Source organism: Artibeus jamaicensis, unplaced genomic scaffold (genome assembly GCF_021234435.1).
Source record: "Artibeus jamaicensis isolate MK-2021 breed Jamaican fruit bat unplaced genomic scaffold, CSHL_Jam_final scaffold_1031, whole genome shotgun sequence".
In the NCBI taxonomy this organism is placed as follows: domain Eukaryota; kingdom Metazoa; phylum Chordata; class Mammalia; order Chiroptera; family Phyllostomidae; genus Artibeus; species Artibeus jamaicensis.
Window position 1 is genome coordinate 6,285,644 of NW_026522026.1, and position 14,186 is coordinate 6,299,829.

Consider the following 14,186-nt stretch of genomic DNA (forward strand, 5'->3'; position numbering starts at 1 on the left):
AGAGGTTTATGTTGTTTAACCTCAGGGTATTAGTTTTAGAGGAGACTTATAAGTGTTTGGGGTTTCTTTAGTCCAATAAATTTAGTATTTGCTTTTCTTAATTGTTAGAAAATGTGCTCCAACAAGTTGCGACCAGGTGTCTTACATGCTGATTGATTGATCATCATACAGGTGTAATTTTAGACATGCACTGTTTTGATTAGCATTTAAAATATCTACTCTTGAAGCAGATCAGGGCAAGCCACGTCTTTGAACCACAGGCTGCTAAAGTTAAAACGTGCCCACTTCTTCCAAACCACCTCTCCTTGATCTGGACTTTCACCTGGTTTGTCACTTCCATGTCCTCATTCGTGGATTCCCTTCTTCTATCCAGATGACCCACATTTTAAGTCGAGGCTCAGTTTTTTTGCAGTTTCTCTTCAACACTGTTTTGTGGTTTCTTTTGAGGCCATCTGTCCTCTTTGCTGACTGTGTCCTATATACCTGCTGATTCTAGTTGCTTTGCGTGATTCTCATGGCTCCAAAAGGGTCTTAGCTCTGAAGTTAAACATTCTACAGCTGCTCATGGGAAAAGGCAATATGTATAAGAATGTGTGTGTGTGTGTGTGTGTGTGTGTGTGTGTGTAGCTATTCAGTAACATTAGAAGTTTGAGAGTATTCAAAATAAATAGGTCAGGATATTAGTAACCTATGGTTCAAGTTGCAGAAGATTCCAATACAGTTGACCCTTGCATCCTACAGATTTGAACTGCACAGGTCAACTGAACTTCAGAAGGTCAGCTGAAACAGTCTGTGCACAAGTGGGCTGTTCAGTTCAAACACTGTGTTGTTCAAGGGTCAGATGTATATATTTAATTTTTCTTAAAAAATATCTTTTGTCAATGGCCGACTTACAGAGTGGTGAGAAACAGCTGTTTGACAGTCTGCTTGTGAAATTAAGACCTTGCTCAGACTTTTTTCTACCTTCTAAAATCATGAAACCTTGATGTGAGCCTGGGCCAGAGAATACTAAATGGTGATCAGTTATTAGGGATATCTATTATGAATGCCATCTGTTCAAAGCTTCACATACATTTAGCAGCATTTTTACTGCAGTGCTCTGTCTGTTATAAAACCTGTCACTGGTGAACTGTGTGGCAGTCTATATTAATTTGGGGCAGCACACTCGGTCTGAATCACATGAAGTGGATTAGCATTTGCCAGGTTAGAATCTGCTTGGGCTCTTGCTCTGTTTCTTTATATACATGTAATTTTTAAACACAAAGTTATTATTATTTTTATCCCAAGCTGTCAGCCAGAGAAGAACGGCAATATGCAAAGCGATGCAAATTACAGACTGTGTCACAATTCTGTTCTTTGGTGATTTCCCCATAGACCATATCAAAATTGCGCTCTGATTAACTACTTTTCTAGTAGCAACTAAATACATAAATAACATGATCTTGTTTTGGTGGCAGCCTCCCAAGGGTAAAAGCTCTGAATACATCATGACATTATTTTCTCATTGTCCCCTTCTTCTCATCCTGTCACCCCGCTGTGTCTAACTATGTCTAAATTCCTGTAGAATTTTTATTTGTATATTTAATGCCAACATGTGTTATAGTAGTATATATACGTAGATTCTATCTAAATCATAGAGTCTAAAATTTAGTGCCTTCCAAAGCACCCAGTAAATGTTTTTGAGTGAACGAGTGCACAGATGAAAATGTTGGGGCATCTGAAGAGAAATCGTGGTCAATGCTATGTATCTACGGCAGAAGTTGAGCTGGAAGGGACATGGCTCTCCTTGCGCTGGAGGACCATATGGAGCTGCAAGTGATGTGTGTGATATTTGCAGTGCTTCTTTCCTAGAAAAATGAACCCTTTCTCTGAGTGAGATGTTTCAGAATGGACATGCATGGCATAGTGAGAGGTGAGGGAACCCCTAGTTCTATTGTTCTGATCACCTGGGTATCCAGAGAAGGCCCACCCTACCTCTTCCTTTTCTATGGGGAAGGATGATGATTCATAGACCTCATTTGCAAAGGTGAGAAGGGGTGAACGGCAGAAAACTGAGCTAATCAAACTTTGTCCCCATAGTCTGCGGCCCCAGATGTTCTACCTTCTGCCTAGGCATTTATGGGGAGAGCTCAAGGGACTAAACTCAAGGAATAAACTCAAGGAACTAAAGCTAAGATTTAAAGGTAGTGTCAACATTAGATTTTACACTGCTGTTTTTGTGTACATTGGATTTAACAGGAAAGTGCTATTGGCTATACAATTAAATAGAATTTTAAAAACCTGGTATTAAATTTTAGATTTGCCAGGTGCATGAAGTGCGACATTAATGAAAAGTAGAAGTTTTGGGGACTGGGTCTTCATCCCCTGTCCACAGCTGTGCTTCCTTTTGCCTCCCAGGTAAAAGGGGACTTTTTCCAGCTTCCCTTCTATGGAAACCAATACTCTTTTGCTGTCATACTATGCATTTGCTCTGCAGGGGACTGAGGCGTCATCATCCTATGTACAGTGTTTCTTGTATCTTCTTTCTTCATCAATAGGTGTCTCTATTTTTCATAGTACTTTGCTAGGTATTTTCTGGACAGACTTACATCTGTATATCTATCTAATCACATATCTACACATACACATAATAAATTAATCACAGTAACAGATTTATAATACCTAATAATAAAATAAAACAATTCTAATAATATTCTATAAATTATGTGAATGTGATTCCTCTTAGCAAACTAGCGTGAAATTCTTTTTTCACAATTTTATGGATCAAAGAGTGGTTCCTACTGCAGATCTTAGCAATCTCAGCATGTGATTTCTTCCCTTTCCTTATTAAGTTGAGAAAGGTTACCTTTTATCTTAAAGGAAGCACTTTACGGCTTCTGTTTGAATATCAGAATTGCCAGCATTATTACTCTTGTGCTTTGGGGCTATTCTTAAGTAAAATAAGGATTCCTGGAGCACAGGCATGGGGACACTGCAGCAGTCCCTAGGAATTGATTGAGGTGGCTGCTAAGTGACTCCCCGGCATGGGTGCCCTAACCCAAGTTTATCAGGGCCCCAGAAGACCTTGGAATGCTCAGACTTCAGAACCAGCGGCGGCGGTGGTGGTGGGGAGTTTGTTGTTTAAGCCTGGTGGTCTGTGGTGTCTTGCTTGGTGGCCTGAGGAGACCAAGACAAGGGACGCCCCACGTGACTGTTGGGTTGCTTTTGCAGGTCTTAAACATATCATCTTCCACAGATAATTTACGGTGAATTTTCCTAATGGCATAAATTAGAGGGTCTCTCATTATTAATTATCTACCAATTGTCTGCCGGATCCCCGAGCTTCTGAGATCTTCTGTTCGGTGGGCAGGCTATTACTCAGGGAAGTTAATGTTACCTGATGAATTAGAAAACTCACAATAATATTTGAATATTTCAATCTAATATTTAAAAATGTGGCAAGAAAACTGTCTCGACTACCAGGTCTTGGGGGTCTGTGTTTTATTTTCATCTAGAGAAAGGACATTTATTCTTAACATTTTTTTAAATCTCAAGGCCAGTTCCCTATTTATAACAAAATTATGTGTTATTGATCATAACACATCTAGTATCCCAGGCATTAAAATATCCATTCTGGAACATAAAATCAACTCAAAAGTTTGCTGGATGAATAATTAAAGTTTTCTGGATCCATGCTAAGTCATTCTTAGTCTTTGGTATAAAACATTATTAGAAGTTTCTAGAAAGATTAAAAAATTATATACTTTAGAAAAATCTGAATATACTTATATCATACCTGTTTTTGTCATTTGTCATCTTGGTGTTCAAACTTAGCTAAATTTAGAGAATTTCCTTTTCTTCCTGAATTGGTTTCTCTGACTTTGTTTTAATGGTGTTAGAGGACATACATTCTATGGTATTACTGGTAGGGATTGCGTATTGCTTTTACTCCAACATATCATATATTCTTTCTTCCCCAGAAGTGGTGGAGGAGAATTATATGATCTTTTTATCATATAGTTAATGCTGGGAAACTTCAGCATTAATTATTAGAGCTCAGAGGAGACTTTCTTTTCCTGGAGAGTTTAATTGAAAATCACGGAATTTCATAAATGTTGTTGTTTATAGACCTTTTGAAACTAAAGTCAAGAATGAGTACAGGCAGATTTGTTGCATTTGTTGAAGGGGGTATGATAAAGTCGGGTGGGGGATGTTTGGGATAAAGTAGGACAGAAACATGGGTGAGATTCTCGATATAGCATGTGCTGGATACTTTAAATAAATTTTTCTTTTTGTTTTTATAGGCAACTCATTTTCTTTTTAACCTTGATAACCATTCTTATTACTTTCTGTGATTATTTTGTCTCTCCTCCTACCCCGTCTGTCCGAGAAAGTTAGTCTTTGCTCTGAAGTCAGACTGTCTAGGTTTAAATTCTAGCTCCTCCACTTAATATATGTGTAGTCTTGGTCAGGTTACTGAGTTTTCCTGTACCTCAATGAAAAGAATAAACATCTATAAAATAGATGTTTATAGGGGGCAGATAGTTCAAAGAATTGTCATGGAGACTAACTGATTTCATACATGCATAGACCTGGCACATAAAACCTCAGTAATTAGTAGTCGTTATTTTATTCATCATCATCATCATCATCATCATCTTTATTTCTGCCAGGGGACCTACCACATCAATATTTTATTAATTGAAAAACTATTTTCAAAACTATTATGTCACATAGCATTGTGACATAATTTTAAACTGGAAAAACGTAGAAAGTTAGGCATTTTTTGGCTAAAAAATGTAGTTCGTTTCTGATACATAGAGAAGATTGGACAAAGATAGGGGAAAAGCTGAGAATAAAGAGTGAACTGAATACTGTGTTCGCAGGTGAGCAGAGAGTTCATACAGCACTTTGAGAGCAGCCTGTTTGTGTAGCAGGTCTTCACATCACGTCTCTGCCCACCTCTGATTTCAGCTACTTCCATTGGGGTTTGGGTGAGTGACAGCTCCGCGGGAGCCCAGACTCGTACTAACAGTGCCCTGTCTTTCTATCTCAGGACCCTTTAAGACCCCTGGAATCAACTTGGGCAGCAGATGAGCATTTTGGGAGACATCCTCTTGGCTTCTTAGAGGTCCTCCTGGTATACAGCTCTGATCGAGTATGATAACAGGCCCTCTTATTGCCTTTTCAACTGTCTTTATCTCATCCTTCCCTCCTCCCCACTCATGCGTTCTGGGACTTCTTTCTCATGATTTATCTTTCCCTGAATCCTTGACCTTGTCTCAAGCTCTGCTTTGGAAAGAACCCAAACAAAGAAGAAAAATGAAAGAAAGAGTGTAGGAAATTAATAGACCAAAATTCACCTGGGAGGCTTCCTGCCATTCTCTCTGGTACATAGCTTGCTGATAAAATACTTAAAAAATATTGTAGTAATTTAGCTTTTTCCAACAATATTGAAACTGCTTGAGAACAAGGACAATTTCTAATGTATTTAATGTACCCCAACTTTGGTCACACAGTGGTAGGCATATTTGTTGATGGATTGGCTTTCTAGTTGAAGCTCACAATTCCTCTTGGGACTGTCATTCAGAGTAATCTAGTTTTATCAGTGGAAAAATCAGTGGCAAATGATAAATGAGCTCTCTTAGTCTGGGGATTTTAGTTTTTGAGAGCAGTAGCTCAAGTGAGCTTCCTAGCTGAAGACCAACTGTGGCTTCTGTGAGTGATTTATCTCTCCAGAGACGGTCAGCTCTGTAGGCTGCCCTTCTGCTTGATGTCCCTTCACATAACGGTGACATTTCTGGGCTTTATTTTTGATCTGTTGCTATGAGAAAGAAATGGATTCTGTGAGGAGAGCCCTACTGGTGGGCATTTATATACAGAGTATAAAAGCAATTTTTCCAAATTAATGGCTGAACAAATCAGTAAAATGATCAAATAAAATAAAAATGATCAGTATCTCGAAATAGTTAGTGTCTGTAAAATGCCAATTTAACTTCTTTGTCCTTAGCTCATATTCCCTTATAAAGAGATCCAGGAGAAGCCCGTGCACTGGTGTGATACCCAGACTTCCAGCTCCTGGGGGATCGTGAGAGCACTGACTTGATTAAGAAAAGAGAGCCCTGGCTGGCATGGCTCAGTGGATTGAGCGCAGGTGTGTGAACCAGAAAACAGGCTGCTGGTTCCATTCCCAGTCGGAGCACATGCCTGGTTTGCAGGCCAGGTCCCCAGTGAGGGGGCATATGAGAGGCAACTGCACATTGATGTTTCTCTCCCGCTCTTTCTTTCTCCCTTCCCTTCTCTAAAATTAAATAAATAAATATCTTTAAAAAAAAATAGAAAAGAGAGAGAGTCCATTACTATCAATGGTGATGCCCAATGTAACCAGGCCTGTGAAGTTGGGAAGACAGAAATCATTTCATTGATTTAATACATGTAAAGTGTATAAAATTATGCCTGGTACATGGTAAATAACATATTTTTGGACTATAAGATGCACCTCTCCTGAATTTGGGAGGAATAATGGTTGTTAATGCTGCTGTTGAGTTCTGTTTACATTTACATTGGTGAAGTATTATGTTATTAAATATTTTACCACATTTTTTGCTTCAATTTTTTCCCCATTTCCTTCCTCTAAAACCTAGATGTGTCTTATGGTCCAAAAAATACGGTACTCAGTAAATGTTGTCTCTGAAGAGATATGAATAGCAGCCGCAAAAACAATAAGAGCAGAGCCCTAATGCTGTCGATTTGTACTTTTCCCTTGTGATTTGGGCTTATAGGATAGAGGGCACCTAAAGGGTAGGCTAAGAGCACTCTCTCTATGTCTTAGTCTGTTCGGGCTGCCATAACCAAATACCACAGGCTGGGGAGCTTGCAAATAACAGAAATTTATTTCTCACAGTTGTAGAGTCTGGGAAGTCCAAGATTAAGGAGCCAGCAGATTCAGGGCTTGGGCCAGCAGATTCAGTGCTGAGGGCTTGCTTCCTGGTTCACTGACAATCGTCTTCTCACTGTGTCCTCACATGGCAGCGGGGGGGGCGCCTGTGATCTCTTTTATAAGGGCACCAATTCCACTCATGTGGGCTCTATCCTCATGTCCTTGTCACTTCGCAAAGGCCACATACCACGTTGCAGGGTTGGGTTTCAACAAAGGAGTTTTGGGGAGGTAGAAACATCCAGTCTGTAATACTGCATTTGTTAAATGTAACTCCTTTATAGAAGAAATATAAGTACCATGAACCACTACCATTCTAGCTGTCTGCCCATTTAATGTGGAGAAAGTGAAAGCTGGTCTTATCTCATGGCCGATGTAGTGTGAATTTGACTTGGGATGATGAAGCAGTACTGTTTACGGTAGGTGTCTAGCCATTATTAGAACCTTATTTTTGCTGTTGCTATTACTCCTCGTAACACATGTCAAGTTAACCAAAAATGAACAGAACTCTTTTTCTTGGACACAGCATGTATTCAACCACAAATAATTCACTGTATGCCCCGGGAGACATGAGTCTGTGCCTCATATTTTAACACACAAAATATGGAGCTACTGACAGATAGGGCCACGCCCTGTTATATGTTACTGCTGGCATTTTTCTCCCCAAGCAGCACTGCTGATTACCATGAAAGCCAGCAAGTCTGGGGGAGGAAGAATGGGCTGCCATTGGGAGACAACAGAGTAACTTTTAACACTTACTTGGAGGCTGTCTTTCAGCCTTGTGTTATTTTGAAGCAAAGAAAGGAGCTTCTGCAATACTGATGTGATCAGGCTATTTAAGGAATGAATATTTCCACATTTGTTACAGCTCTAAAGTTACATTTTTTTTTCAGACAAGCAGCTGCCAAAGAGACCTCAGTGTGTCATCAGTTTGATGAAACTTCTAGCAAATTGTCATTTCTCATTTTTCAGTGTATTTGCCTCTCTAGTCATACGTTTGTCACTCAAACTGCCTGCACTTCAAGGGGAGATGCCTCCTTTTACGGAGGAAGTGATGAGACTGTTGTAAGTGGACGTTTCTGGTATGCCTTGTATTTACCTCTCTGTCTTGCTTCTTCCCAAGTCTGGAAGGCCAAGGAAAAATCTGTTTCTTTTCCAACTTGTGTTCATCTTTTTGTGATCTCATATATATTCTCACGGTATTTCTACCGAGCACACATTTTATTTTGGCTGGTATTTGGTTTTTGGTGTATGTCTGCCTGCCGCCCCCCCCCCCCCCCCCGTCAGAAATCACATCTTTTTTTGGTGTTGGTGGGACTGCTGGAGCTTTTTACAAAGTGGACATTCAAGAACTGTTACTTTGAGGAAATGTTTATTGAATAAATGTTAAAATATTATATTATTAAGATTCAGCATTAAAACTATGAAATTATCAATGAAATAGAAGCTAGGTAAAGAAACAAAGTATTAGAAGTTGATTAGAATTACAGAATTTTTCAAAGTATATGGAATTATACAGAAATATGAGACTTGAGTCCAACCTTGCTGTTTCACAGATAGGGAATCTTCAACTTGCTTTGAGGGACAAATTCACGGTCCACACCTTCCAGCCTTTTCATGCTTTGACAAGAGAGCTGGGGAATTGGCCTACGAAAAAACGGGTGTCATATTTTTATTCTAAGATTGTTACAGGGGCTCTGATCTTTCACCCCATATTTGTCCCTCTACCTATGATGGGATTGAATTCTAAAGTTAAGATTCAACCATTTCTTCTGAAAGTTTGTAATATTAAAAAACACAAAGTTTGTAGCCTAACAGAGCCGAGACTTAGGGTGTTGCTGATGAGAAAAAAATGAGGCATTAAAAATCAAAGAGCCATGAAGGCCTTCCTGAAAACTGCCCCAGCCTCTTTTTTCTGAGGACTCATTGAATTGAGGGAGGAGAAAGAAAATAAACATTTATTGATAGCCTACCACATGTCACACCCTGTCACAGTTAGTAGGTCCAACTGAAGCCAGTGGGTCTCAACCAGCAGTGACTTTGCACCTTATCCCCCACAGGGGACATTCGAGAATGTCTGTAAATAATTTTGATTGTCACTGCTGGGGTGTTGCTCTTGGCATCTAGTGGGTAGATGCAGCCAAACATCCTACCTACGTGCAGGACAGTCCTCACTGAAAACAGTTGTCCAGCCCCAAATGACAGCCGTGTCATGGTAGAGCAACCCTGTAAACTAAGTATCACATTGTCCTCACATTTACGGGTGAGAAAGCAGGGGCTCTGTGTTCGTTGGATAGTGGATTGGCTCGTTGGATAGTGGATTGGGCCTTCGAACCCATATATCTCAGCAACCAGACTTGGCCCCCTCACTACTCCCATTCTCTAGGTAGAGCAACGACTCCCAAACATAGGTTCAGGCCCAGCTTTCTGGATCTACCCTTAGAGACGCTGTTTTCTCTGGTCTAGTGCAGAACATGGGATCTGCAAATTTTAACAGACACCAGGTTTCTCAGATGCACACTTCGAGAAATGTTGCTCCAGGCAAGGGTGCCACTACTTGGGCAATGCTGCTTTTGTTGTCCCTTTAGTGGGGACCTAGAGACTTGGCTCCCTTCGCTTTGCCCTGGTATCTTACCTCTTCAATGGCATGCTTACTCCCTTCTCCTTTGATTGTGCCTTAGGAAACGATGGGAGCTTTCTTAGCTGCAAGTATGAATGTTCCAGAAGATACTGGGTGAATGGAGAATTGAAGGCTTACCATTTAATTTCATCTGGGTACATTATCTTTTCATTCTAAACTGCAATTCTTTTAGGTTAATGATGTTGTTTATTACCTGGGCATTGGAAATAATATAAAACCATTTTATAACACTGACTTCAGGGAGGAGTAGTAGCTAAAGAAGGGTCAGTCAGACTGGTTTGATTAACATTAATTGAGGCCTCCTCTGGCAGCTAGGAATTTCACCACATGATTGCTAGGCAGTGACATGGGGTAAAGCAGGCTCCATGTTGGAGGAACTGGGAGATCTCACAGTGGATCAGCGAGTGACTTAGAGGAGACTAAGGGAGTTGGAGATGTTTTTTACAAGATACGGCACAGCCCGTCATTATTTGTGGATTCTAATTTGTGAATTCACCTACTCATTCAAATTTATTTGTAACCTCCAAATCAGTCCTTGCAACGCTTAACGTGGTTATGTGGTACATGAGCAGAGTGGCAAAAGTCCAAGTCACTTCATGTGCACGTCGCCAGCTGAAGTCACTGGAGGACAATCTGCCTTCTTATTTCACATCTCATACTGGAAACGAGCATCCTTTTCAGTCTGTTTAGTACCATGTTTTTCATATTTTTGTGCTTTTTGGTGGTGATTTCACAGTTTCACACAGTCTCCAAGCATCATGCTGATGTGCTATATCATGTTTTCTAAGCAAGAAGGCTCAGATGTGCCTTCCAAAGAAAATACTTCTAATTCTTCTGTGTTAGATAAGTTTTGTTCAGGCATGAATGATAGTGCTGTGGTCTGGGAGTTCAATGTTAATGACGCAGCAGTATATATTAAATAAGGTGTCTTTATGCAGAAGCATGTGTTGACTGGTTCATGAAAATCTTGCAAAGGTCAAAATCAGAAAAAAGGAAATACTGTGACCATGGACTTGGAGAAATACTCCCCATATAACCCCAGGAGCAATAGTTAAATACTGAGTCAGTCTCTGTGGAAACTTTATAGAATATAACTCCTACAACTAATGAGGAGTCACTGTGTGTGGATTACTGGAACATCTATGCAGTGGAGTACTATGCAGCTGGGCTGGAGAACTGTCAGAGAAAGACTTGCATTTTGCCTGAGACAAAATGCATGATGTTTTTCTGAATGAATATGGCTAATCTCCATTTATACAAAATTTGCAGTTGTAGATTATGTTAACTGCTTACTAAAGGAATAAAGTAAGTTAAAGTAAAGCTTTCCCTTTTAAAGACATAATTATCCAAGAAATTTAAGGACCTCTTAATTCATTTTCAAGAATGAGTGTGGGTGTCTGGACTGACTTCTGGGCTTGCTATCATTCAGCTTTACTAATCTCGTCTTGGCTTTTACGCTGATGCAGAAAAGAATTTTCACCCACAGTCTATGAGAGAGCTCCTTATAGACTAGGTTAGGGCTGTTTGAGTTAGCTACCCTTCACCTGTTTGGATTGTATATTCTCTGAAATTCAGAAAAAATGTTGTTTGATTTACAGTTTCTTTTTGTTGTTGTTGCTCAATTACAGTTGTCCCCATTTTCCCTCATTAGTCTCCTGCCCCCGTTGACTTTGTCTATGGGTCCCGTATACATGTTCCTTGACGACCCTCCCCTTTTTGCCCCCATTTAGAGTTTCCAAGTGAAAAGAATCAGTCATCTATACAATGAAAGCAAATTTGGGAAGCTTGTAAACATAGTTGGATATGTTTGGAGCTATTTCTCCTCTAATCTTTACTGCATTTGAGGAGCAGATGCCCGTTTTCAGTGCAGCAAGCAGGTTAGGGAGACCACACTTAGGAGGCCCAGCAAAAGCACAGCTTTATACTTTGTTTCGTATCCAGGCTTCGGAGGACTTTTCAGGTGATGGATTTCCATGTAGGAAAGAGAAGTTCTTGGTAATACTCAGACGCACACTGTTGATTCCATGATGGGGAAGGAGTCGGGATGCCTCTGTAAAAAGAGCCTTTACAAGGATGGTCCTTAAAGTTTCCGGCCAATTAGATTCTTTGGGGATATTAAAACATCTCTATGAAAATGAAAAGTTCTTTGAAGTCTGTATGTGAACTACTTGAATCAGCAACCCTACGTAACATGCGACCTAGTTGCTACTGAACAGTCAGGTTGGAAGTCGAAAGGAGAAATTTAAAAATAGTGCAGAGGGCTGGTGCGGGTGGCCTGCAGACCTCTGGACCACCATAACCTACACGTCCTCTCCAAGCGACCGCTCTGGGGAGAAGCAGCAGAGAGATGGCAGCCCGGGGAGGGGAGGGGAGGGGAGGGGAGGGGAGGAGGGTCAAGGGCAGCATTTGGAGGCTTTGCTATTGCAGGTCCGAACCACACGATTAAATCGCTGCAGTCCAGCCTCTTTGGTTGAACTTGATGGCTCCTGTTTGCCCAGTTTATTCTCTGCCGCTCCTCTGCTCAAGGGCGTTTCCAGGGAGGGAAAAGAAAAGGGCAGGTTAGGTTCTTGGACCTTCAGTCCACTGTATACAAGATTCCAACTTAATGTTTTCTTTTAAAGATTTTATTTATTTATCTTTAGACGGGAAGGGAAGGAGAGAAATATCAGTGTATGGTTGCCTTCATGGGTCCCCTGCTGGGAACTGGCCTGCAACCCAGGCATGTGCTCTGACTGGGAATTGAACCGCGATCCTCGAGTTCGTAGGCCTGCACTCAATCCACTGAGCTACACCAGCCAGGACGCCCAACTTAATGTTTTAAAAAGTATCATCACACATATGCTGCCTCTGGTGGACTGAGTAGTAGCCCCCAGGTTGTTCACATTCTAACTTCTGGTAGGCCATGTGCTCCTGCGATGGCAAAAGGGACTTCACATATGTGATTCAGTTGTGGATTTTGAGGTGGGAGACAGATGAGCTTGGATTATCCAGGTGCCCCGGGTCATGTAATCTCCAGGGTCCTTACAGGTGGGAGGCAGAGGGCGTGTCCACACAGATGTGGTGGTAGAAGCAGTGATTAAAGTCACGCGCTTTGAAGATGGAGGGAGGGGACTTAAGCCAAGGAACACAGGTAGCTGAAAAACAGGCAAGAACATAGGTTCTCCCCTCAGAGCCTTAGTCAAGAATCAGAGCAGCCGACGCCTCAACTTTAGCCAGAGAAGCCCACTCAGGCTTCTGACCTCCAGAACTGGGAAGGGATACATTTGTGGTGTGAGCCACTGAATTTGTGGTAGTTACAGCAGCCATAGGAAGCTAATATACTGCCCAATGGGTGTTTTTATGACACATTATTTCCGTTTAGAAAACTCAGTTCATATAATATTTGTGAGAATATGCCTTTTGTGCAAATGTTTCCTCACATTTCATCTTTTCTTTATCAGGGGAACTAAACAAATTTATTTAAGCGTTTAAAGAGGAAAGGCTGGGAGGAATCATAAAATGATGGCATTCGAGGGCATCTAGGGAAAATTTAGTCTGTTTTCCAGATGAGTTAGCCGGGACTAAAGTCCAGGTCTCCTGGCCGCCAGTTTAACTGGGGTAGAAGATGAAGCTGGGGACGTGCTGTCCGTCTCTCTGGCCCTCCGGGAATTTCCTGCCTCCTTTGTGAAAATTGTTTAACTCTGTCAGTTGCTGCCGTTTGTGAGCATCACAGTGCCGGGAGCTCCGAGCCTGGGAACGGCTCCGGCCGTGTTACAGACCGGAAGGGGTATGGAGAAACAGGCGCCAGTTGGAATTAAGTTATTTTTAAAAATTACCCTAAATGCATAATTATCACTAAAGAATGGCAGTGCACGCTCTGATGTTTTAATCCTTCACTAACAAATGAATGGAGTTTTCTTCAAACCTCACCTATTAAACCTCAATCCTGTACGTGCTCACAGAATGCAAAGTCTGGAGAGGAAATGAAATTATGTAAATCGCCTCAATTAAAACTTTTTTCTTTTGTTTTATTCTTTTGGAGATTTGTCTAGGGAGAGCAAGAATACATTATAAATCCCACTTGCCAAAATGATTATAATACTTGAAAATGTGAGCCTAATTATAATCACTGCTTACCTTGTGAACTGCTATCTCAGACAAATAAAGGTTTGTGAGGAATATTTAGGACTACAGATTTAGGGAAGTTTTGAAAGTATGTTTTTTCCCCCACTTAGATGGGAGAAGTGATCCTGGTAAATTTGCATATTTGGAAAATGATGTAGAAATACGAATCTAAAGTTTTCTGTGTGTTTAAAGGGGACTGTGGAGATGTGGTCATGCCAGACAGTTGCTCCTGGTAGTTCTGTAATCCTGGCAACAATCTCTGAGGCAAATATTTTTAAATTTTACTTGTTGAGAAATTGAGTTAACTCAGTGAGTTAAAACAATTAGAAAAGTTACAGTGAGCGAGTTGAAAAGAATTCAGGTTCTAAGACCCCAGATTGAGATGCCAAGCTGTTAACATTTCCTCCAAACTGGTGCTTCTTCCTCTGCAGTTAAGGGCCCGTGCGGGCCCAGAGCAGGGCCGGACCTCCCCGTTCTGGATTTTAGGTGTGTCTTCTCTGGTGAAAATTTTTATGTCTGAACTGT

The 14,186-nt window shown here is 40.9% G+C and overlaps 1 protein-coding gene across 3 annotated transcripts in view; it reads left to right on the forward strand.

Moving 5' to 3' along the window:
- FRAS1 (Fraser extracellular matrix complex subunit 1) overlaps window positions 1–14,186 on the forward strand; it is a 420,604-nt gene that overhangs the window by 104,472 nt on the left and 301,946 nt on the right. The gene's annotated exons all lie outside the window — the stretch shown is intronic.